The 22,496-nt window shown below is 41.7% G+C and overlaps 1 long non-coding RNA gene across 3 annotated transcripts; it reads left to right on the forward strand.

Annotated features, from left to right (window-relative positions):
- The first annotated feature begins 136 nt into the window (after nucleotides 1-136).
- On the forward strand, nucleotides 137-16,002 carry LOC136473714 (uncharacterized). 3 transcript variants are annotated; one of them, XR_010762717.1, is made up of 6 exons: nucleotides 137-2,905; nucleotides 3,053-3,089; nucleotides 3,347-3,548; nucleotides 3,655-3,807; nucleotides 4,480-4,548; nucleotides 14,938-16,002. It is a non-coding gene; the product is annotated as an uncharacterized lncRNA (long non-coding RNA). The 3 variants fall into 3 exon arrangements; XR_010762716.1 differs by lacking the exon at nucleotides 14,938-16,002 and adding an exon at nucleotides 5,125-5,375; XR_010762715.1 differs by lacking the exon at nucleotides 14,938-16,002 and adding an exon at nucleotides 4,621-4,774 and having other exon boundaries at nucleotides 138-2,905.
- Nucleotides 16,003-22,496: the final 6,494 nt, after the last annotated feature.

Consider the following 22,496-nt stretch of genomic DNA (forward strand, 5'->3'; position numbering starts at 1 on the left):
GAGATAGCACTGAATGATGCTATCTATTTTTAGAGTTCAGATTACTAATTGTACAAGATGTACACTTATAGAAGCATAGTTCTTGGTCTGACAGTGTTTGATTCCACTTCAAATCACTGCATTTATTTTATTATTCATTTTGCTTTTGATGTCTAACCTAATTTATTGTAGATTATAGACTAGCTTCTTGCTGTTATATTCAAGTCATAAGTCATTACACATTATTTATAGATTTGTTGCACCTTATTATTTGATAATTTGTATTTTTGTTCTGACAACTAGGAAGCCAATAAGATGGGGGCAACCATAATGTTTTTTGTGTGTTTATTTTATTTTTGCATCATGTGCATTTGTACAGAATCTTCTTTCTGGCAACTGTTATACAAGTCAATTTGATATTTTGACCTACTGAATAATATAAATGTGTTCTTAGCACATGATATGCTACTGAATTAGGTTGAGTTGTGCACATGTTCTCCCCTGCAGTTATTCTATTTGCATAGAAATGTGTTTGTAATCCCACTTTGCCTACTCCTAACACCAATTTGGTTGGCCCTTGTTATTTTATTAATTTTCTTAGCCATGCATTTTATTATATTTTTAGTTCAAAAACTTTGATCTATGTCATTAATTATAGATATATTTTTATTCAAGTTACATTATATTATTTGGTGTAAATGCAGTCTTAGTTCACTGTAATTTAATAAGTTCATTAATCTAAATTTTATTTTATGACTTGTAGTTTTCTTACTTTGATTTGTTTGTTTGATTCAAGGTCCTCAAATTTATTTGTATTTGCAATTCATAGAAAGAATATAGTTTTTGTATTTTTTTTCTTTTTGATATGATTGGTTTATTAAAGGCAAGTAATTTTGTTATTTTGCATCCATAAATTAATTTTGAATTTCATCACTTTGATTATTTGTCGTATGTATATGCTTCCCTCCAATACGTACCAATTCATAGATCATCCTTTATGCTTGGGTGGGCTAGTGTGTATAGTAGTTATTTGAGGGCATCCAGTTGAGTTCTTTTGCCTAATTCGGTAGCAATGATATGTGTTTTTAATAGAGAATATTGCTTTTCTGATAGTAGTAGTTGGAGTGAATATGTCGACTGATTATTTTTATTTACTGATGCATATGCCTTTTCTAGTGATTTTAATGTGCTGAGATCATTCTTATTGTATACTCATCCATGTGCATAGGAATGCGTTTGTGATGTCTGTCCTTACATATCTATTTTATTTTATTTACATAATCTTGGGTGTTGTAATTGTAGTTATAGATCACTGTAGTGATTTTAGTATTGCTTGTGACCGTCTTTGTTATGCCACCCCACACATAGCATATTCTGTTTTCTAATCATTCATTGCCCTTTTTGGTTGTTAACTGCTGATTCCCAGCTGAAAGCTCATGTTGCTCTTGCCATTTTTTCTACCATGTTCTGGTCCATGCTTGTGCTTGCTGCTTCCTGCTTCTCCAATTTTATAACTTTGGCAGCTTGCTGATGCCTCATAGTTTATCGTTTCATCCCGTGTCGTTATGCTTCCTTATATTTTTTTACAAAAATCTGGTTAATTCCTCAAGAGTTGTTTCATCTGGTGCTTGCTATCTTGCCTGTTGTATATATGCGTTATCTGTTGCTTTCTCGCCTTGTTGTTCCCTACATGATTAGATACATGCCCTTTAGTTTTTCCTTTGTCTTATTATGAATATGTTTCCATGCTCATACTTGGTTGCTTGATTTTACTTACTATGTGTTATTAGAAGCTGTTCCTGGATTAGTACTTTTTTTATTTACATATCATTTATAGTAGCTTTACATGACTATTTTTTGTGTAATTCATCATATGTAGTACTGTAATTTGTATTCTAATTCCTTTATCTTTTAATTTTTCATTGTATCTGTTTATTTGAATTTGATTTCTATAGAAATTTATTTGATTTCCAGTTTTGATTTTTTGATTATCTGTGTGTTGTTTTTGATCTTGCTTTCTTCTTGGCAAATCTACTAGCACATATCTGCATCTAGTAAGAAGGTATGGCCCCATCTGATAATGCACTTAATTAATTTACTATCATGTTACTATGAATTAATTTTTTATTTACACTAGAGTTCAACTAAACTTACAGTGGTTAATTAGGTGTAATTGTTAGTTATTATTGATGTATCTAATACTAAGTGAAAAAGTTTATTAGGCATATGTTTGACTCATAGTTTGGATGGACTATGTTTATTTTGATTTGTTTGTTTGAGGCAATGCCCTCAGAATCTCTTTGGTTTTGCTTTCCATAGAAAATTCTGGTTTTTGTATTTTGTTTATTTTGTGCTGGTTTTTATTATTTTCTTTTTGTTTCTTAAAGTTCTTTTCTATTAAATTTAGATTGTTTATCCATTAGTTATTTTTGCCACACAACATGTTTGTAGCAAGACTCACGGATACAATTGATCTATTTTATTTCAATTCTCATGCCCTGATTTTCTGTTCATTTGCTATGTTATGTATCATTATTGATGTTTTGATCTCAAATTTTATTCATTTGTATATTTGGTATGTTGAGTTAGAGTTAGATGTGGTGGAGGATGTGGTTGTAGAGTTGTTTTCTAGTGTAGCAGAGAGCACAATATGGAGGTGGTTCATGATGGTGTTCCTGATATGGAGGTGGCTCCATAGAATTTTTTTGTTTTTTTTGTTTTTTTGTATTTGTAATAATTTATTTGTATTATGTTTATTTTGTTATTGTATTTCTTTGTCTCAATATATGGGGGATGCAGGGCTCACTCTTAGTTCTACTGTTAAAGTTGGGAGTCGCCTGTGTTTTCTGCGACTGTTTCATTTGCGCATCGTCTTCTTTGCCGTGTCACTTTAGACTTGTGAGAGGCAATTTCATCAGGCTGCAAGGTTCGCTCCTTTTGTTTCCTTTGAATCCTCGTAATTTTTGTTGTTAGGGTTCGTTCATGAGTTTTGCCTTGTTGTAGCGGCAATGTGACAATGGCAGCAACTCTTGTTATTATTCTAAAACATTGGTATGTGTTTGTTGTGTTGCAGGTTTCTCTGGGTGCACTTTCCCTTTCAGTGCCACCAGGTACACTACATTGCCTACACGACATTTTTTTATTATCTGTTTGTGTTTTTTGATCTTGTTTTGTTTTGGCAAATTTACTATTATATGAACTATGAATTAAACTTTCTGCATACTCTTGATCTGCATCTTCTGCTGCAACTAACAGGCTTGTGTTCTAGACTTGTTCTATTCGTAGCAGTAGACATGTACTTACTGCATGTGCACAAAGACTCATATGCAGTAGTGTTGATGGTTGCTAATGGCGTGGATGATGGCAGGTGCATGCGGTAGCGGACGGCGACTCCGCGGTGGGGCAGAAGATTGGGGACAGCATGATGGTGGAGGACAAGCAATAGCTGAGCCTCGTGTCGGTTTTGGATTTCCCCTTTGATGACGACGACGGCGAGGAAGGGAGTGATGCCGGCACCTACTCCTCCCCGGCCTTCTAGTTCTAGCGCTGCACGCCGCTGAACATCCACAGTAAGCTAGCTTCTTGCCATTGCCATCCCTGCACTGCACATCCATCGACCCAAACTTCCATCTTCTATCTCATTTTTACCTGATTTATTTAATTAACTATATGAAGGGCAGGCCAGGTGCAATCGGTAGAGTCTTACCGCCTGTGACCGGAAGGTCCCGGGTTCGAGTTGCGGTCTTCTTGCATTACCCAGGTGAGGGTAAGGCTTGCCACTAACACCCTTCCCTAGACCCCGCACAGAGCGGGAGCTCTTTGCACTGGGTACGTCATTTTTTTATTTAATTAACTGTATGCATACATACCAGCTAGCAGTTTCAGTTTGATTCGATGCTTGTTACAACTCAGGTGTTGTTGTTCAGCATGCTGTAGTATTGTAGTTTATTTTTAGCTTGATCTGTATGGTGTTTTGATCTTGCTTTATGGTGTTTTTATCTTGCTTTCTTCTTGTTAAATGTAGTAGAAAAATTTGTATATAGTAAGAAAGAATGCCCCCACTTGGTAAATGCACTTAATTAATTTACTATCATGTTACTATGGATTAATTTTGTACTTACACTAGAGTTCAATTGCACTTACAGTGGTCAATCAGATGTAATTCCTTCGTATTTTTTATGTAACTAGTACTATTGTTCAACTATATTTTTAATTTTTAATCAGGTCTATTTGCTAGGTATTACTTATGTATATAATACTAAGTTAATAATTTTATTAGGCTCATTTTTTGTTAATGGTTTGAATGGACTTTGTTTATTTTGTTTTGTTTGATTGAGGAAATGGCCCCAGAATCTTTTTTTATTTTGGAAACTATAGAAAATTTCCACTTTTTGTTTTTTCCTTATTTGTTTTGACCTCAATTTCTCATGCTCTCATTATTTGTTCATTTGTTATATTTATATCATTTTTCATGGTTTGATCTCAATTTTTGTTCATTAGGTCTGATATGTTAGCTCCAAATGTCCTTCTCCCTCATTATGTATGGAGGCTCTCACTTACAAATCTGAGGTACTGCTCTACTCCTTCATCATCTTAATTATCCCACTCTTCTTTGCTGACATAGTTTTTCCTATACATTAGGTCTGAGGCTTTGCAGGTTCTGAAATGTTGGTTTCCTACGTTTGTTGTTGCTTTCCTATATTTGTTGGTACTTAAGGCAATGTAACCTTACTTTTTATCTGAATTTCTGTATTGTTCATAAGACTCTCTTTTCAGTCATTGCTTTTATGTTGTTTGTCAATATTCAAATCTTTAATGTGTGTGTCAGATCAGTGGAAGTTGTTTCTACCGTATATGCCATGTAGTGTTGGGTGTTCTGAAATTTGGAGCTTAAATAATATAAGTCCTACCACATTGTGTGATCACGCTGCCATTTTTTTATCTATATTTTGTTTAATGCATCGTGTATAGAAAAAGTGAAATGTAATCCTTGATCAGTTGCTTGCCATTTGGCAGTACTTCTGGTATATGTCAAACTTCATATAGCAATAAGCAAAGAAGACTACATCCAGGCTAGCCCTGTAATTCTGGGGCTCTTACAAGTCTTGGGTCCACTATAAATCTTTCCTGTGTTCCTTGTAACAGGTGTATTATGATTACTTGCTTGACAAGGGTGTGGCTTACTGCTCTAAGATTTGATTGGATCTTTGCTTTCTTTTCATTTACCATGATTGTTAACTACACAATTATCCTAGTTACAGTAGAGTTCAACTTCACCTACAGGTGTTGATCAGGTGTAATTTATAGGTATTATTTATGTAAGTAGTACTAAGTACAAAAAATTCATTACTTATTTCTATGATTTTTACTTTTTTTGTATTATCATTCTTTGAAGTTTGTTTGATTAATATAATGACCTCATAATTTTTTTGGTTTAGCTTTCCATATTAAAAATTTGTTGTTTGGTATGTATGAGGCAGTTCCCTCAGAATCTTTGTTATTTTGCATTTCATAGAAAATTTTTGGTTTTTGATTTTTTTGATTTTTTGTATTTCTTTTTTGTTGTTTAGTATGTTTGTTTGGGGCAGTTCCCTCAGAATTTTATGTGATTTTGCAATTCATAGTTTTTTTTATGTTTTTGTTTTTGTTCTTTATTTTTTGTTTCAATTTTTGTAGTGGCGGTGTGTGAAGGTATTTGGTGGTCTTTGGTAATCACTGTTCGCCTAAACGGCCGTTTAGCCCGTTTACACACCGTTTAAACGCTACACGGTGGTACACCGTTTCCGTTTAATCGGTTGTTTTGACCGTTTAAATGGCCGTTTTTCCCGTTTAAACACCCGTTTTGCCCGAATAATAGGCTAAACGGTAGGTGACCGACTGTTTACCGTTTAGCGTTTAGGATAACATTGTTGGTAATTCGAGTGAAATTCAGGTTTGTTTCACTCGAAATTTTTTTATTTGGTTATTTGTGTGTTTTCTGCTGTATGATTACTAGTGTGAGCATTAGGCTTGAATTACACAAATATTGTATTTTGTCTCATTTATGTGATTTGTCCTCTCAAATTGCTTGAATGTTAAAATGGGTCAAATCACCCAAGTTCCAAATAGACAGATCCGTATTTTTAAATGTAAACTTGCAGGAACCTCTGTTAGTTTTGTGACTTTTGTCCTATGTCAAACCAATCTTATAAGATTGATTGACAGCTTTATTATATATACAAGAATCACCAATGTTTATGATGCCGAAAAAAGCATAGTTTGATTCATCATGGATGGAATGTATTTTTTTAGAATAATAGGCATGGATGGAATGTATATATATATTTTAGATTTATAGGGACTAAACCCCAGTCTTAGCCTGACCAAGACCAAAGACAGTATACATCATTCAGTTCTGCACCACCGCTCAAAGTTCAGTCCTCATAGCCGATCTCCCAGCATACTCAGAAAAATCATCATGGAATATATTTTCGCACTAAATATATTTGGTGTCATCAATATTGATATTTTTTTTATAAATCTGATCAAACTTACGATGGTTTGACTTATGACAAAACTATAATGGCATTCTTTTTCAGACAGATGTAGTGTATATACATGAGAGAATGTAAGGACATGATTGATAGCTGCGCTTGCGTGGGCAAGTTTGCCTTACCATTGAGATCGATTTGATTTGGGTTGTTCGTGCTAGTAAAGCCAGTAATGCCTAAATCTGGCGCACACAGGTTTCGAGAAAATCTTGCTCGGCATCTAAATGGGTAACATGCTTCCTATCTTGGCTGGGCAAGGCAATACAATGCCTAGCTAAGAAGCCAAGCACACTCTTATAGACGATACTCCTATATTAATCTTATCCCAGAGAAGTCTATGGCATCTCTTAATTTTAATCTTGTATGCATAAATATTATGTAATACAAAGCTTGGCTAAAACTTGACACACAGTTTGCAATTGGAATTTGATTTTTTTTATACTTAGTAGTACCATTTTGATTGCCATTAGGTTACTATGGTTATTAATATGACACTTTATCCTTAATTTGTGGCTCGGTAATTCCGATTCATTCTAATTGGATCATTCATTGTGTCTTGTACTTAGACTGTCTTCAACAACCGCGACCCAAAATACAAGACCCATTCATCCTTTGGGTAGCGCTACAGGTAAATGGTTCAATACCTATTTTTGATCTTCTCCAACAATAAGAACCAAAAGACAACCCTTTCTACAAATGGGTCTCTAGGAGAGAGGATACTCAGATTTGGGTTATGCCTCTCCTGGCACCCAAAATGGGTCTTCCATATAGGTACTATGTTGTAGGCTATAGGTATTGTGTTGGAGACTCATTTTGGGTTTGGATTCTGCAATAGGTCTCCTGTTGGAGACAGCCTTAGTGTAGTGTTTGTTTGGCCACACCTTGAATTTTTTTTTATTTTGCAAACGTAGCTTTTTATTTTGATTAGGGAAAAGTCAAAATTTTGACTAATAATTAGTCAAATTATATGGAAGTTTAGGGTATAAAACTTGAATCAAGAGATTTGTATTCTAAGTGACTACTGAGAGTCTGAGATGATATTGATATCATATTCTAAGAGAAATTAAGGGTCAAGGACTATTTGGAACGCATGATTTTTTTCGGAATCCTAGATTTTTCCCTGTGAAAACTAAACTGATTCCTGTAAAAGTCCTATACTATTCCTAGAAAATTCCTACGTTACAAATGGACACTCAACCTATTTTGTATGAATTTTTTCTAATATGTTTATCTTCCTAGACAATTTACATTACTGGTCAAAATATTCTGCTCATTGTGTTTTCATCTAACGGTTGGTTGGTAGTCCAAACTCCGCCTATGTTGTCTCAACATAGCAGGTCCCAAGTCCTGGTAAAGGAGGAGGGTTGTGATAGGCGTGGCGAGCCAACGTTAAATCTAGCCATTCTAATAGAGATGAAACCCGAAAGAAAACCGTTGGGGCATAACCCTCTTAGCGACGCACCATATCGAAACTTGGGTATGGTGTTAAATGAGCAAGGGCCGGGTCGTCACCCCCGTGACGTGCCGTGTCGCGATCTGGGCACGGTGTCAACCGAGCAAGGATTGGGTCGTCGCATCTTTAGTGGCGCGCTATATCAGCGCCCGGGTGTAGTGAAAAATGAGCAAGGGTCTTCACATTTGAGTCGACGGGTGTGAAGGGTAAGGAAGCTAGTCGAATCAACTAGGATCCGTTTAGATAGTTGGAATGTAGGGTCGCTTATAGGTAAGTTAAGAGAATTAGTTGATACCACGACTAGGAGGCGTGTAAATATATTATGCATTCAAGAGACTAAATGGAAGGGTCAGAAGGCGAAGGAGGTGGACAATATAGGTTTCAAGCTTTGGTACATAGGGACAATTGCGAATAGAAATGGAGTAGGAGTTTTGATTGATAAGAGCCTCGAATAGTGTGGTGGGAGTGAGAAGGCAAGGAGATAGGATTATCTTAGTCAAGCTTGCCATTGGTAATATGGTCTTGAACGTAATTAGTGCGTATGCCCCCTAAGTAGGCCTCGACGAGAGTGCTAAGAGACAGTTCTAGAAAGACTTAGATGGCCTGATTAGAGCTGTACCTAGTAGTGAGAAGCTTTTTATAGGAGGAGATCTTAATGGGTATGTAGGTACTACAAGCGTAGGTTTTGAGGCAGTTCATGGAGGTTTTGGATATGGTGGTAGGAATTAGGAGGGGGAGGAAGTTCTGGACTTCGCGGTAGCTTTTGACTTGATGATAGCCAACACTTTCTTTAGAAAGAGAGAATCTCATCTAGTGACCTTCAGTAGCGGACAACACTCTAGCCAGATTGACTTTGTCCTCATAAGAAGAAAGGACAAACGAGCATTCTTGGGTTGCAAGGTGATACTAGGGGAGTGTGTTGTTTCTCAACATAAGCTTTTGGTGACAGACTTTCGTTTTTAGGTGCGTGCCCGTAGGGATAAACATGCTAAGATTAAAAGAACAAAGTGGTGAAAACTGAAAGGGGAGACGTCAGAGGTATTCAAGGAAATGGTTATCAAAGAGGACTCTTGGAAGAAAGAAGAGGACATAAACAACATGTGGGAGAAGATAGCAACCAACATTTGGAAGGTGGCCTCAGAGGTGTGTGGAGTAACCAAAGGAAGTGGAGGCGAGGCTAAAGATACTTGGTGGTGGAACGAGGAAGTCCAAAGGGCTATTAAGGAGAAGAAAGAGTGCTATAGACGCTTGTACCATGATAGGAGTGTGGACAACATAGAAAAGTACAAGGTGACAAAGAAGACTTCAAAGCGAGCTGTAAGTGTGGCAAATGATAGAACGTACGAGGATCTTTACCAACGTTTGAGTACGAAGGAAGGAGAGAAGGATATTTATAGGATGGCTAGGATTTGTGAGAGAAAGACAAGGGACTTCAACCAAGTTAAATGCATTAAGGATGAAAGGGAGCATCTCTTGGTGAAAGAGGATGAGATCCGACATCGATGGCAAGAGTATTTTGGTAAATTGTTCAATGGTGAGAATACGGACATAACCTTCAGTTGGATGACTCTTTTGATGACACCAATAGACACTTTATGCGGAGAATCCAAGAATCTGAGGTGAGAGAGGCATTGAAAAGGATGAAAGGAGGTAAGGCGATGGGACCGGATGGTATCCCAATCGAGGTGTGGAGATGCCTTGAGGACATAGTTATAGTATGGCTAACCAAGCTGTTCAACCATATTTTTCGATTGAACAAGATGCCTAATGAGTGGAGGAGAAGTATATTGGTACCGATCTACAAGAATAAAGGGGATATTCAAAGTTGTACTAATTACCGGGGAATTAAGTTGATGAGCCATACTATGAAGCTATGTGAGAGAGTTATTGAGCATCGCTTGAGAGCAATAACGTGGAAGGTCAAGCGATGGAAGCCATTTTCTTAATAAGACAAGTTATGGAGCGGTATAGGGAGAAAAAGAAGGACCTACACATGATTTTTATTGACTTGGAGAAGGCTTATGATAAAATACCAAGAGATGTTATGTGGTGGGCTTTGGACAAACATAAAGTTCCAACGAAGTACGTTGGGCTCATTAAGGACATGTACAACAATGTTGTGACTAGAGTTCGAACAAGTGATCGAGACACGGATGACTTCCCGATTAGAATATGACTACATCAGGGGTCAGCTTTGAGCCCTTATTTGTTTGCCTTAGTGATGGATGAGGTCATAAGGAACATACAAGGGGACATCCCTTGGTGTATGCTTTTCGCGAACGATGTAGTGCTAGTTGATGAAAGCCGGACATGAGTGAATCAGAAACTAGAGTTATGGCAGGAGACTTTAGAGTCCAAAGGCTTTAGACTCAGTAGAACTTAAACTGAGTATATGAGATATGACTTCGGCATTACTACTCGGGAGGAGGAAGATATTAGTTTGGAATGTCAAGTAGTACCTAGGAAGGATACCTTTCGATATTTAGGATCAATGCTACAGAGAGACGGGGATATTGATGAAGATGTTAGCCATGGAATCAAAGCAAGGTGGATGAAGTGGCGGCAAGCATATGGTGTCCTATATGACAAAAGGGTACCATAGAAGCTAAAAGGCAAGTTTTATAGGACGGCGATTAGACCTGCTATGTTGTATGGTGCAAAATGTTGGCCTACGAAAAGACAACATGTTCAATAGATAAGTGTCGCAGAAATGTGTATGTTGCGTTGGATTTACGGTCATACAAGAAGGGATCAAGTTCGGAATGATGATATACGTGATAGATTAGGGGTAGGACCAATTGATGAAAAGCTTGTCCAACACCGGTTGAGATGGTTTGGACATGTCCAACGGAGACCTCCAGAGGCACCGGTGCATAGTGGAATCCTAAACCAGGATAGTAACGTGAAGAGAGGCAGAGGAAGACCGAAGTTGACTTGGGTAGAGGCAATAAAAGGAGACTTGAAATGATGGAATATACCCAAAGACTTAGCCTTATTTAGGAGTGCTTGGAAGACAACTATCCACGTGCCTGAACCTTGATTGCTTCTGCTGAGTTTCAACTCTAGCCTACCCCAACTTGTTTGGGACTTAAAGGCTGTGTTGTTGTTGCTGTTGGTTGGTTGGTAGTCCACCCCTGTACTCATTCTCTTGACAAATTTGTTTGGCCATGGTACGCCTCCATCGAGCCATCCCTCCCCTTTGCCAAACTTTAAGATTGAGACAGATTTACTGGTTGTGGCCAGCCAATTTGACATGTCGGAACAAGTGCCAGCTGGTAATGGTGATGTTTTTTTTTGGGACGTCATGCATATCTGCAAGGATTCTGCACTGAAGCATTTATCTCTTTCAATTGTGTGGTCGCCACTGGGTAATGTAGATTGCTACTACTTGTATTAGGTCATTGATCAGGAAAAATTTATGTCGAATATCTTAATCTAAAAAATGATGTGGATGTGTTATTAGAAACCCATGGCTACTAATTCTGAAGTAAATTTCAGTTCATGGACGTTGTGACATACTGCAACACCGGGGGGGGGGGGGGGGGGGGGGGGGGGGGGGATGAAAAGTTCAGTGTTACATATGCTAATGTGGTAGATTAGATGGGACCAGGGTGAAAACAATCTGCCAAACCGTTGTTTATGCTGTGCTTTCATCAATTTCAGAAGCTATGTCCAAAGTTAGTTACCTTCTTCATGAGTGTGAACATGATTAGCATAAACGCCAAAAACACTAACCCGCATTCGCTCAGGATATACTAAAATATAATTCAGATCGTCTACAGACATGAGAAAGTATAGGAGGACTTAAGAGTGTCATGTCTGTCGTGTTGTCTCTAGGGTTAACTTGTCCAAACTTGGCCATTAGTTCATTGTCTTGTTATTGACTAGTGGAGTGTCAGGTGTGACTTACTTTGCACTTCTCAGTCTTTGCATTTTGATGTGTGCTATCGTCTTAGAGAATACTCCTAGATCGTAAGGTTCTGCACTTGAAGTATCCAACCTTAATAAGTTTCTAATGGAGGTTATGGGAAGTGGTTTGGAAAATGGTCACAGCTGAACTTACTGTCTTTAAAAAAGATCAGCCTCAGTTGCTATCTGTCAGCCGGTACCGAGGACCTTCCATCACTGTCCACTTTGCTTTTAGCATCTTTCTACTCACCCAACATAAGCATGTAACGAACCCACCATGTCTGCCTCCGTAGCAATTCCCTCCCTTCTTTTTACCTGCCAAATGTTTCTCCCTTCGGTGCTTCCTTTTGGTAATTTTCCTTTTTCATTCAGCTTCTTCTCTTTGGTGGAGTCATCACTCATCAAAGAACTGAATTCCACTTCCATTTGGTGCCAATCTTTAAGCAGTTGGCTGTTATCCATTGGTTTTTTAGATCCTAGAGGACATTTGTAGGGTGGCTCACTATAAGGGAGAAGATGATGTCAATCTTGTTTTCTGGCTGGTTTTGTGTAAGCCCCTGAAACCAATGGACTTTGCTTGCGGCTTTCCTCATCTGCCTTATATTTCCTGCTTTATACCACCGCCGCGAGCCTTCTGCTCTTCTTCCATTTTTTCTTAACGCGATTCGGTGTTCTTCATCTCTTTATCTTTCTTGGATTGGTTGTCATCTAGCAATGCTGATGGATCAGATGGTGACTTGATGCAGCCTGCTTGTGCCCTAAGATAAACAGAGTCATAGAGCAATTATCAGACTCACCTTATTATATGCTGCCATGGTGAAGTTTCCAGTTGATGGATGAACTTAATTAACACAACTCTGAACCTTTTCATGTGTAAAGAAACAAACTTATAAATAATATGGGGAGAGTTCAAGGAAAATTAGGAATAACAGAAGTTAAATTCACAAATTAAGTGATGCTTTAAGCAGTTTGGGACCAACTTTTCAAAGAACAATTTTATCATTGATTCCGAAATTGTACTCTAAGCATACATGTGCATTGGTGGACCTGTGTCATGCACTCATGTGTCTTTTCTACTACATAGCATACTTGTGATCAAATAATTTTAATCTTAACACTATATATACAACGTTACATTCATTGATGACATCGTGGCATACAACTTTTTGCGATGCTTACCTGTGAACTCTAGTGAAGTCCTTTGTACCTTATGATCAAGCAAAGAATCCTGTAGACATACTTGTTCGTTCAAAACTTCCAGCCTTCAACTCCACTGTTTCTGGCATGCATGAGACATGGTTACTTTGGAAGAACCTGTTAAGCCATGTGCGGTGTGCCTGCATCACACTAATGGGTTAGGTTTAGTCTCAGGTATCTAGATTATGCTGAAGGAAATGATGTGCTCCTCTCCTCATGGCAGTATGCTGATTGGATTAGATTTCATGCATCTTGGCCTATTCAGCATGAGATGTTGGGTTTTAAAACGTTTGTCTTGCTGGCACCATCTGGAGCCCTTTCGTGAACCAGCATGAGTGGACAACCCTGATGGGTAGCCCACATAACCCTTTTTCATGGGGAGGAAATCTGAATAGGATGCTCAACTTACTGTTTATTTATCAACATTGTTTGAGGAAAAAATGTTTTATTTCTTTAGCATATTAAAGGTAAAATAAGCACTGCTGTAGTGAAGATATGCTTTAGTATATTTATAGCCTGACGTGCGTGGTAAGATGCTAGATGCTTCTAGCCTTTCAAATATAGTTAGATTGCCACCTTATTGAAAACCAGATGAGCAGTAAGATATGTTGTACACCTGGTGAAAGAGGATCTGAAAATGCAGTAAACAATAATAGGCTTGCCCATTTCATGTGATTGCCATCAAGTGGGGGTGGAGAAGGTTGTCCTGCCTTCATGTGGTTCGCCAAGTCCAAATCAATTCCTGTCTACAATGGTGACCCTTTCTATCTTTCTTTTTTTCCTTCTCTTTTCCTCTCCAGTAGCCTAGTGTCCCTATTCATGTTTTTGGATGGGAATCAGGGCCCGTTTAGTTCCCAAAAATTTTTGTACAGTACCCATCACATCAAATCTTGTGGCACATGCATGGAGTACTAAATGTAGACGAAAAAAAAATTTAATTGCACAGTTGGGTGAGAAATCGCGAGACGAAATTTTCGAACCTAATTAGTTCATAATTAGACACTAATTGCCAAATAAAAACGAAAGTACTACAGTAGCCAAAACCCAAAATTTTTTTTGATCTAAACACGCCCTCAGTCGGTGAGTGAGTGCTGGGCTCGGCTGGCCTCCCTCGATCCTGGCTCCCATTAGGACGGGCATCAAAAGACAGTGCAATGGTGCTGTGGACTAGATGGGCAAGCACACAACACGGGGGGGGGGGGGGGGGGGGGGGGGGGGGGGGAGTAATATCGGGCCATCGCAATTTAGGTATCTGACCCGGCGCTCTTCACCAGAACGAAGTAATGGTTGAGCTGCTGCTGCAGCTGCGTGCTGGTGCTGCGGTGGGCAGTCCATGCATGCACCGTACCGCATCATGGGGAAGGAAGGACTTGCCCTTGAGATATGGAGCTGCATCTGCATAGGGAAAGGACCAATGGCACATGCCGCTGCAGATCAGCTACCGATCTTGAACCTTTGCTTGCTTGCTTTGCGTAGGAGTATTAGGCTGCTGCCTGCTGAAGCATTTCTGATGATAGACCCGGGAGCAGGCCTCCAATGATAGTAGCACTAGCAGTAGAGAGAAACTGCTTCAGTTCTCAGGATCCTTTTTTTTCAACAAGAATAAAGTGACGGATGGATACGTTTCGTGCATCATATATAGGCTAATAACCATCGCCGTGTTCGTTTGGTTTATAAGCCGTACTTTTTCAGCCAACGAATAATATTTTTCTCTCACAACAAATCAGTCAACAGTACTTCCAGCCATGACTTATCAGTCAAGCGAACATGACACATCTTGTTTGAAAGCTGGAACCATTCTAGGGTTACTTATTATTACTAGCCTGCTGCAATGTCATAGCATCGACTGAATGATTTTTGGTTTTATAGGGCTGTGGCGGTATGGAATCATGACCTGGGATCCCGCAGGAGGTATAGCTGTGCTGTGACAACCCACCCAGCTTTGGTTCAGAGTGCAGTGCGTATGTATGATGTTTGGCACACAGCCACAGTGGCACATACGTACACGCACACACTCCCAATCCTTGAATATCGCACACGTCCAAGAGGAGTCAGGCAGGCACACTGTGGCCTGTGGTGACTGCCTGACTGGTGAGAGAGGAGGGAAGAAGAGGAAGCAGCAGCTAGGTTGGCAAGACAGGGGGAGCTGTTGAGACCTGAGCAGAGAGGTGGTGGTGGACCGGTGGTGTGACCTTGGGCTTGCTCACATGAGAAAGATCAGAAGGCCGCAATAATATAAAGGCAGTGCATGTGATGGCGATTGGCGAGATTGGTGCTCCTGCTCCTCCAGGAAACACTCATCAGTAGTCTCCCCCGGCATCAGTTACCATAATTAAAGGCTGAAACACCTAGCTATACGTGAGCCTGCCAATGGTGTTTATCCAACCAAGGAGCGAAGCAGCATGGTATGAAAGAGATTAGTAGCTAGGGCCTAGGGGGCAAAAAAGAAAGAAAGAGAGGATGCTAATGAATGGATGGAAGGCAGGAAAAGGATGGAAAAGAATGGGACAAGGATGGCAATGTGAGCAACAGCAGAGTAGGTGGCTAAAGAACGAAGGAGCATGGCGATGGCATGGAGAAGTGTGAGCTTGGGGCCAAAGGAAAGGAGGGCCGCTGATGGCTGGCTCTGACAGCACCCATATGCTTCGGTTTCAGCACTGCATTTAGTGGAGAAAGACACACGCACCGGTGGGCGTACGTCGTGGCGACGGCCATGATTCGTGAGAACTGTGAAAGCGCATTATTAGCACTAAGCATGAGCCTGATTGTACAGCTTGGCAGCCTTGTGCCAGTGCCCTGTTATCTACTCGTTCCTTACTAGAATCTGTCGTCAAAAATTGAAAGCCTCTGTGGTACTGAACTGCTTCTGAAAGTGTCATGTAGACCGCCCAGTTAGATATGCTTCAAGGCGCTTTCATATCTGACTTAACCACTGCTGGGGGTGTATTTCTGCATTTACTTGTGTATTTGTGCATTTACTCATGTAGACCGTCCAGTCATTTTATATATAATATATAGAGAGAGAGTATATTCAGGGGCCAACTACAAAAATAAAGTTGCAGAGTAGTATATGCATTTCTGCAGTTTACCCATTATTGTATTTGCAGGCGCGAATGTGTATCCGATTCAGATCCTTGATTGACATTTCCCCTGTAGAATTCGCATGCCAATGGCAGCAACAATAATGCTCGCTCGTTGGGTTGGGTGGAGTGGAGTGGTCTCTGAAACTGAAAGCAGGAGGACTGCATGACAGGGGCCTTTGGCACCAGCCCTGCCCTGCCTGCCAATTTGAATGGGCATATCATATACAATCCAGTGCTGTTGCACCGTCCGCTCATCGCCATCGGCATCGCACCTCCCCCGTTCTTTCTCTCTGTCTTTGTGTTTCCTGCACTGGACGAAGGTCGCCGAGCCGTTGCTCCCCCCACTCACTCACTCGCTCACTTTGTTCAGATCTCTTTGGTCTCTTCTTTCCTTAAAGCATGGGAGAAAATAAAAACCCGCTGACGCTGCTAAGTCTGCCGTCTGCCGAGCATGAGGTGGTGGGGTTGGCGTGCCATGGGAATTCGGTTCTCCAATCTCCACTGCTAAGCCTTTGCTTGCTTGCCCTCTCTCTGACCAATCTTGCTTACCATGGACTACCAGCCAGCATCTCTTTCTCCGGTTTGGTTTGGGTTGGCTTTCATGCCATCTTTCTGGTATTCAAGGATGTCGCATGAAGCTTGCATGCATGCCCATCCGTGGCGTGCCGTGTTACGGTCCCCCACGGAGAACCGTGTTAATGGCCTTTGGATCTTTTGGATGGCGATGGGGGGCATTCTCATGTCCTTTGCGAATTGATTGCATGCATGCATGCAGTGGTGAAACGAAACCGCAGCGGTAATGCATGGTAACTAGCAGTAATGGTGTTGGTAGTTTTATTGTGCTTGCTTGTGCATCTGAACCGGCCGGTTCGTGATGAAGCCAACAGCAGCAGTATGTTTGCCAGTATGTACAAAAATGGGGGGGGGGGGGGGGGGGGGGGGGGGGGGGGGGGGGGGCGGCAATGTGTTTGTCACGTCTGCTAGCTAACTGCATTATTTGATACATAGATTATAAACTGGAACAATATTTTTCTCTCACATCAAACCAGCCAGCAGTAAATAATCCACGATTGTTTACGACAAAACAAACAGGCGTGGATTATTTACTGCTAGCTGGTTTGGCTGGTTTGATGTGAGAGAAAAATACTATTCCAGCTTATAATCCACGATCGTATAAACACAGCCGAAGAGGCTGGCAAGCCGAAGAGGCTGGTCGTGTGTGCGTGGGCCATGATTGCAGCATTCTTGCCATTATGTAGCTAGAATAAATCTTTGCCATCCATCCATCATACGATTGGCCGGACCGGACCGGCGCTAGCTGCTTGCGTTTTTCGTTGAGTGGTTTGCCATCAGCTTCCCTCAGCGGAAATATTCAGAAAAGTGCCGTGTCTTATTGAGCCTGACAACCACCTCCAGTTGAGGCATCCAACTCATTTCTGAATTCCCAACCCAACCCAACCCAGCCCCATGGATTGGATTGGATGGCCATCGTCTCTGATTTGATTATATGTGGGAAGGCAGTGGCAATAAGCAATTCAGCAGCAGCTGCTGCAGCCTGACACAGACTGTCTTTCTATATTTCATTTCTTATTTCTTAAATACAGATGTTTATGTATATGTATGTATGTATACTAGTAGATGAGTTGAGATGAGATGAGATAAGCTAGCTAGCCGGCCGGCATCTCAAAAAGTCCCGTCAGCTGCACTCTAGCTAGGCCATCTTTTGTGAGCTCAAAGCTCCATGCAGGACAGTAGTGGCGGGCGGACGACTCCATTTATACAAAGGCGGCAAGGCTGGATGGATTCTGGAATCCCTAGCTACGATCGATTACAAAGCATGGAGCCACGAGCTAGACTTGCGAGAGAGGGAGAAAAAAACAAGAGCAAGCTAGCCAGCAAAGTCTCCGCTAGCTGCAGGCGGACGAGGCGAACGGGCAGCACAAGGCCGCGCCTCACGGCACATGCATGCATGGCCGAGGAGCCGGCCTGCACGTGTTTTGGACCGTCCTGATCGATCCTGGCCATTGGAACAAAAAACAACACAAGTAACCGAGAAGCTCGCTGTTAGCCGATCTAGCCTGGATTAACACGCATCTCATCTCTGCAGCAACGTTTGTTGACTGACTGACTGATCGTTGCTGAGGAGAGGAGGTGTACGTGATCCATCTGTGCATGTATACCTGGCACTTGCAGAGATCGAGATCGATCGGAGGAGATCATTCATCAGCAGGCACAGGCAGGCCACCACCACCACTAGTAGGATAATTATTCATCATGTCCATCCATGACAATCTGCTGACTTGTCCGGTTTGCATTGTCATGTGTGAGCGTGACAATGGAAGCACACCAGCAAAAGCACAAAGCATGCATACATATGGCACCAGTCACTCTGGGCATAATTAACCGAAGACCGAAGACCGAATCGAAAAGACCGAGACCGAGACCGAAAAGACCGAGACCGAAAAGTTTGGTCATGAGTTCGGTCCTGGCTCCCAACTAACCGAAGTAACCGATAGAAGTTCGGTCATATGTGTCGGTTAACCGAAGTGACCGAACTGACCGTAGTTCTGTAGACTTCGTTCGTAATGTCATTATGTGTGATTGTGATTTGTGAGAACTGAGAAAGTTGTGTGCTAGAACTTGTCATAATAATGTGTGGTTTGTTTTATATATTGTGTTGTTATTTTTTTGCCTTCAAATAGCAAGCATGCTGTTGAAAATTGCTATAGATTCTGCTATTGTTTGTGGCTGCTACTCAGGTCCGGTTAGTTCGGTCGTGACCGAGACCGAACCGAACTAACCGAGACCGAACTTCCTCGGTCTTCGTTTTTTGCAAAGACCGATCGGTCCCAGGTTTCTGATGACCGAACTGACCGAATGACCGAGGAACCGAACCGATCGGTTCGGTCTGACCGAATGCCCAGGGTGAGGCACCAGCGCCGTGCATGCATGGGGTTTAATTTCCACTAATGTGATTTCTTAAGCACTCGTTCAAAGCCATAATAATGCACGGTACGGTGTGTCTTGTTTGCTTTTCTCTTCTTCTTCTTTTTTTCTCCCCGGCCGGGTCAATTTTGTACCAGTAATACGTGCCTGGAAATGGATAAGCACACGATAAGTTCCGCGCTTAAAATAAGTACAGACATGATTATTCCTTTAGGAAGAGCTAGCTAGCCACTCTCGATACAGAATTTATTTGCTGATTTTCCTTTTTAAAAAGCACTCTATATATAAATTTTGTGAGAGAAACGAAAATGACATCAGTGTTTTTTTTTTGTTTTTTCCCGCACAAAACCGGCCGTATTTAGTCGCTATTAGGGACCAGAAATCTTTATACAAATATCGCGCATGATTGCGTCGTATTGTACGCATCCTCTTCCTGGATGTGTATAGCTAGAGAACGAAATAGCTAGGCAGTGCAAACCACTCGCTAACTAATGCTCCTCTTCCTGGAGGTGGAGTTAAGGATGAAAACGGACGTAAACGAACGAAAAATACCTCTATCGTTTTTGTTTTCATTTTTTTTTGACGGAAACGGGAACGGGAGCCGGACAGCCGGAAGCGAAAACGGTAGCGGGATAAACGATAATACAAAAAGAGATAAATACGATAAAAAAATAGACGAAAACATACTGTAAGCGGGAACTTAGACCGGGATTACATGCCACATGAACTCTCACACATATATTAAAGTTAATAAACAATTCCTTTGCAAAAAGAGTGAATAAATAGACAATTTAAGACACCTCATAAAATCACTTAGACTAATCTGCTCATTAGCTTGCTTACCGTTAGTGCTTGTGCTTGCTTACCTGTGTGCTATGCGCTATACGGAAGTGCTGCATGCCACATGGGCCACGGCCACACACCAGCAATTAATACCTTTTTTTTTAACACACTAACAGCATGGAGAGGTTCACACTAGCAGTAGCAGGCTTCCTACTAGTAATTAGCAAAGGGTACAGGATATGGAAGTTAGACGAAATAGATGGGCCGAACTAGTAGGCCTCATGTTTACGAAGCATGCCAGCAGGTTATCCCGGATAAGCTGTAAACGGGATGAATACGGGATTATCCCGGTCAAAAACGGTATTCCGTAAATATAGATGGAAAAACCCTCATCCCGTTTTCGATCCCGGTCCCGGTGCATCCCGTCCCGTTTCCATATTTTCCTGGAAAAACAAAAACGGTCAGGATAAAACGGTAAACGGTTGCGGACGGATCCGGATCTATCTGGTCCGTTTTCAACCTTAGGTGGAGGCGTGGAGCACCATTCATCACACGGCTATGCTTTGAACCTGACAACAAAGAAATTAAATACAAATTCCAAGCTGCTACTAGCTAGCTGCCATCATATATATATGCACCTGTTGTTTTCTCTGCGATCGACCCGATAATTTTGGTCAGATTATATTCCCAAACGGTTCAGGCCGGGGATATCCACACATGTACACCCGCCGTTTAGAGAAATGGTTACCTGACCTCTCTTCACGTCAGCTGACAGAGAAGAGGAGATAGAGGTTGTGGCCATTTTCTCCAGTGCCGCCAGCATGTAGTATATGCATGGAGGTAGCTGCTGTCATGTATTGGCAGCAGGTACGCACAGTCGTCGTGTATGCAGATAATTAAACTAATTAATAACCGCGTTTCAGCTTAATTATTCAGCATCCCAATGTCAAAGCAGCAGCAAGTAGTGCGTCGATCGATCGCGAATCGTCAAACAAGAGGTGCTTCGCGAGTCTGCCAAGTTTTCATGTTTTCTATCTGTCTGTCTATATTAGTGGCGTCGATTATTGCCGCCATCTCGTGAATGAAAGCGGCTTTAATTTGTGCCGCCGGTCTCGGTCTCCACAGGGAGGTTAATCCCCGCCTAGCTGTTTTTACACCATGCACGGCATCCGCCCATGTATACCTGGCACCTAGCTGTTGGTGGGCGCCGTTGGAGGGACGGACGCCGGCTGGCGCTGGCCGCCGACGTGCGTCTCTGCCTTATAGACGCATCGAACGAAACACGCGATTCCGTCCGCATTTCGGTGCTGCTCCTACGTGCAAAGGCAGCACACGAGGCTCGCGGCAAAAGAAGGGAAAAGGAACAGACACCAAAGATTGGCGCGAAGCTAGCGGCAGTCCACTCGCGCAACGCAAAGACGCAAAAGACGCCCTCCGATTTCGGCCACCCGTTTTTAATTTCCCTGCCGTCCTTTTCTCGCCTCTCGGCTCGAATGAAATGCGTGGCAAAAGAAGTCGCTCGGCATGCCGTGTTGGTCGAACAAGTGGAGGAGAGTCGGCAGGAAAGCGAGGACGGAGCCCCCCTTGCTTCCCCGAGGAAATTGAACACCGTACCGCCGGGAGGAGCAGTTCATTCACACGCAAGGATACGAGTACAGTTGCAGAAATACAGAGCCCAAACGCATGCTGCTGAGCATGTATATATGTGTATGTAACCCTGGGTATGGTCCAAGCGTATGGAGAGAGCAACGACGGGGCGATCATCGATTCTGAAGGACGTACAGGTAGGCGGTTTCGGCTCTGGTCCAGCTTCAAAATGTCAAGACGTACGGGGAGTTCGTTGTCGCATTTGACGGTGACCACACGGCTGATGCGAACCGGAACAGCGCGCAGGCCATCATGTTTGTCCGGGTGGGAATGGGTCAGCACATGCGTCCGTCCACGGACTATGATTCGGCCTAATCGTCTGATTGGTCTTGTTTGCTGAGAGTAATGTGGTCTGATTTGATACAGAGAAAAATACTATTTATTAATTAAAAAATACAATTTATAAGTCAAACAAATTCAAACGAACAGACCAATATATATGACTCGACCTCAAGTGTTCGTATGCGCCCCCAGCGAGACCACGCTTGTTTTTACCGGCATTCTGTAGCATGTAATACACGTGGCGCCGCAGGCGGTAGTGGTACTGGTACGTGTACGAGATGTGCTGCAGTTTGTTGTTTGGTACTCTACTTTGGTGTGAAAGGTGCGGTATATGTATATTTTGTTACAGTGTCTGCAGTAGTAATCTCTAAATCAGATCTGAGATCCCTAATATAATGCTAAATGAAGGGTCGTCCTTTCATTTTCTGAGCCCTCATCTATCCCTAATAATAAAGACCTTAATAATAAAGAGGTAAAATTTCTGCCACTATTTTTTTCTGCCTACCATGTTTGTGCAGTTCACGTTTTACCTTGGTTTGCGTCTGCGTTTCGGTTTCCATCCTGGTCTCGGCTCGGCACATGAGGCGGCGAGCAAGGCGATGGTCCTAGACCCCAGACCGGGCGCCTCTCCCAAAATTTCTACCACTATTTCCTCACCGCCGATCAGGCCGGCGGCGGCAGGGTTCG

This window comes from Miscanthus floridulus, chromosome 8, assembly GCF_019320115.1.
Source record: "Miscanthus floridulus cultivar M001 chromosome 8, ASM1932011v1, whole genome shotgun sequence".
Lineage (NCBI taxonomy): Eukaryota > Viridiplantae > Streptophyta > Magnoliopsida > Poales > Poaceae > Miscanthus > Miscanthus floridulus.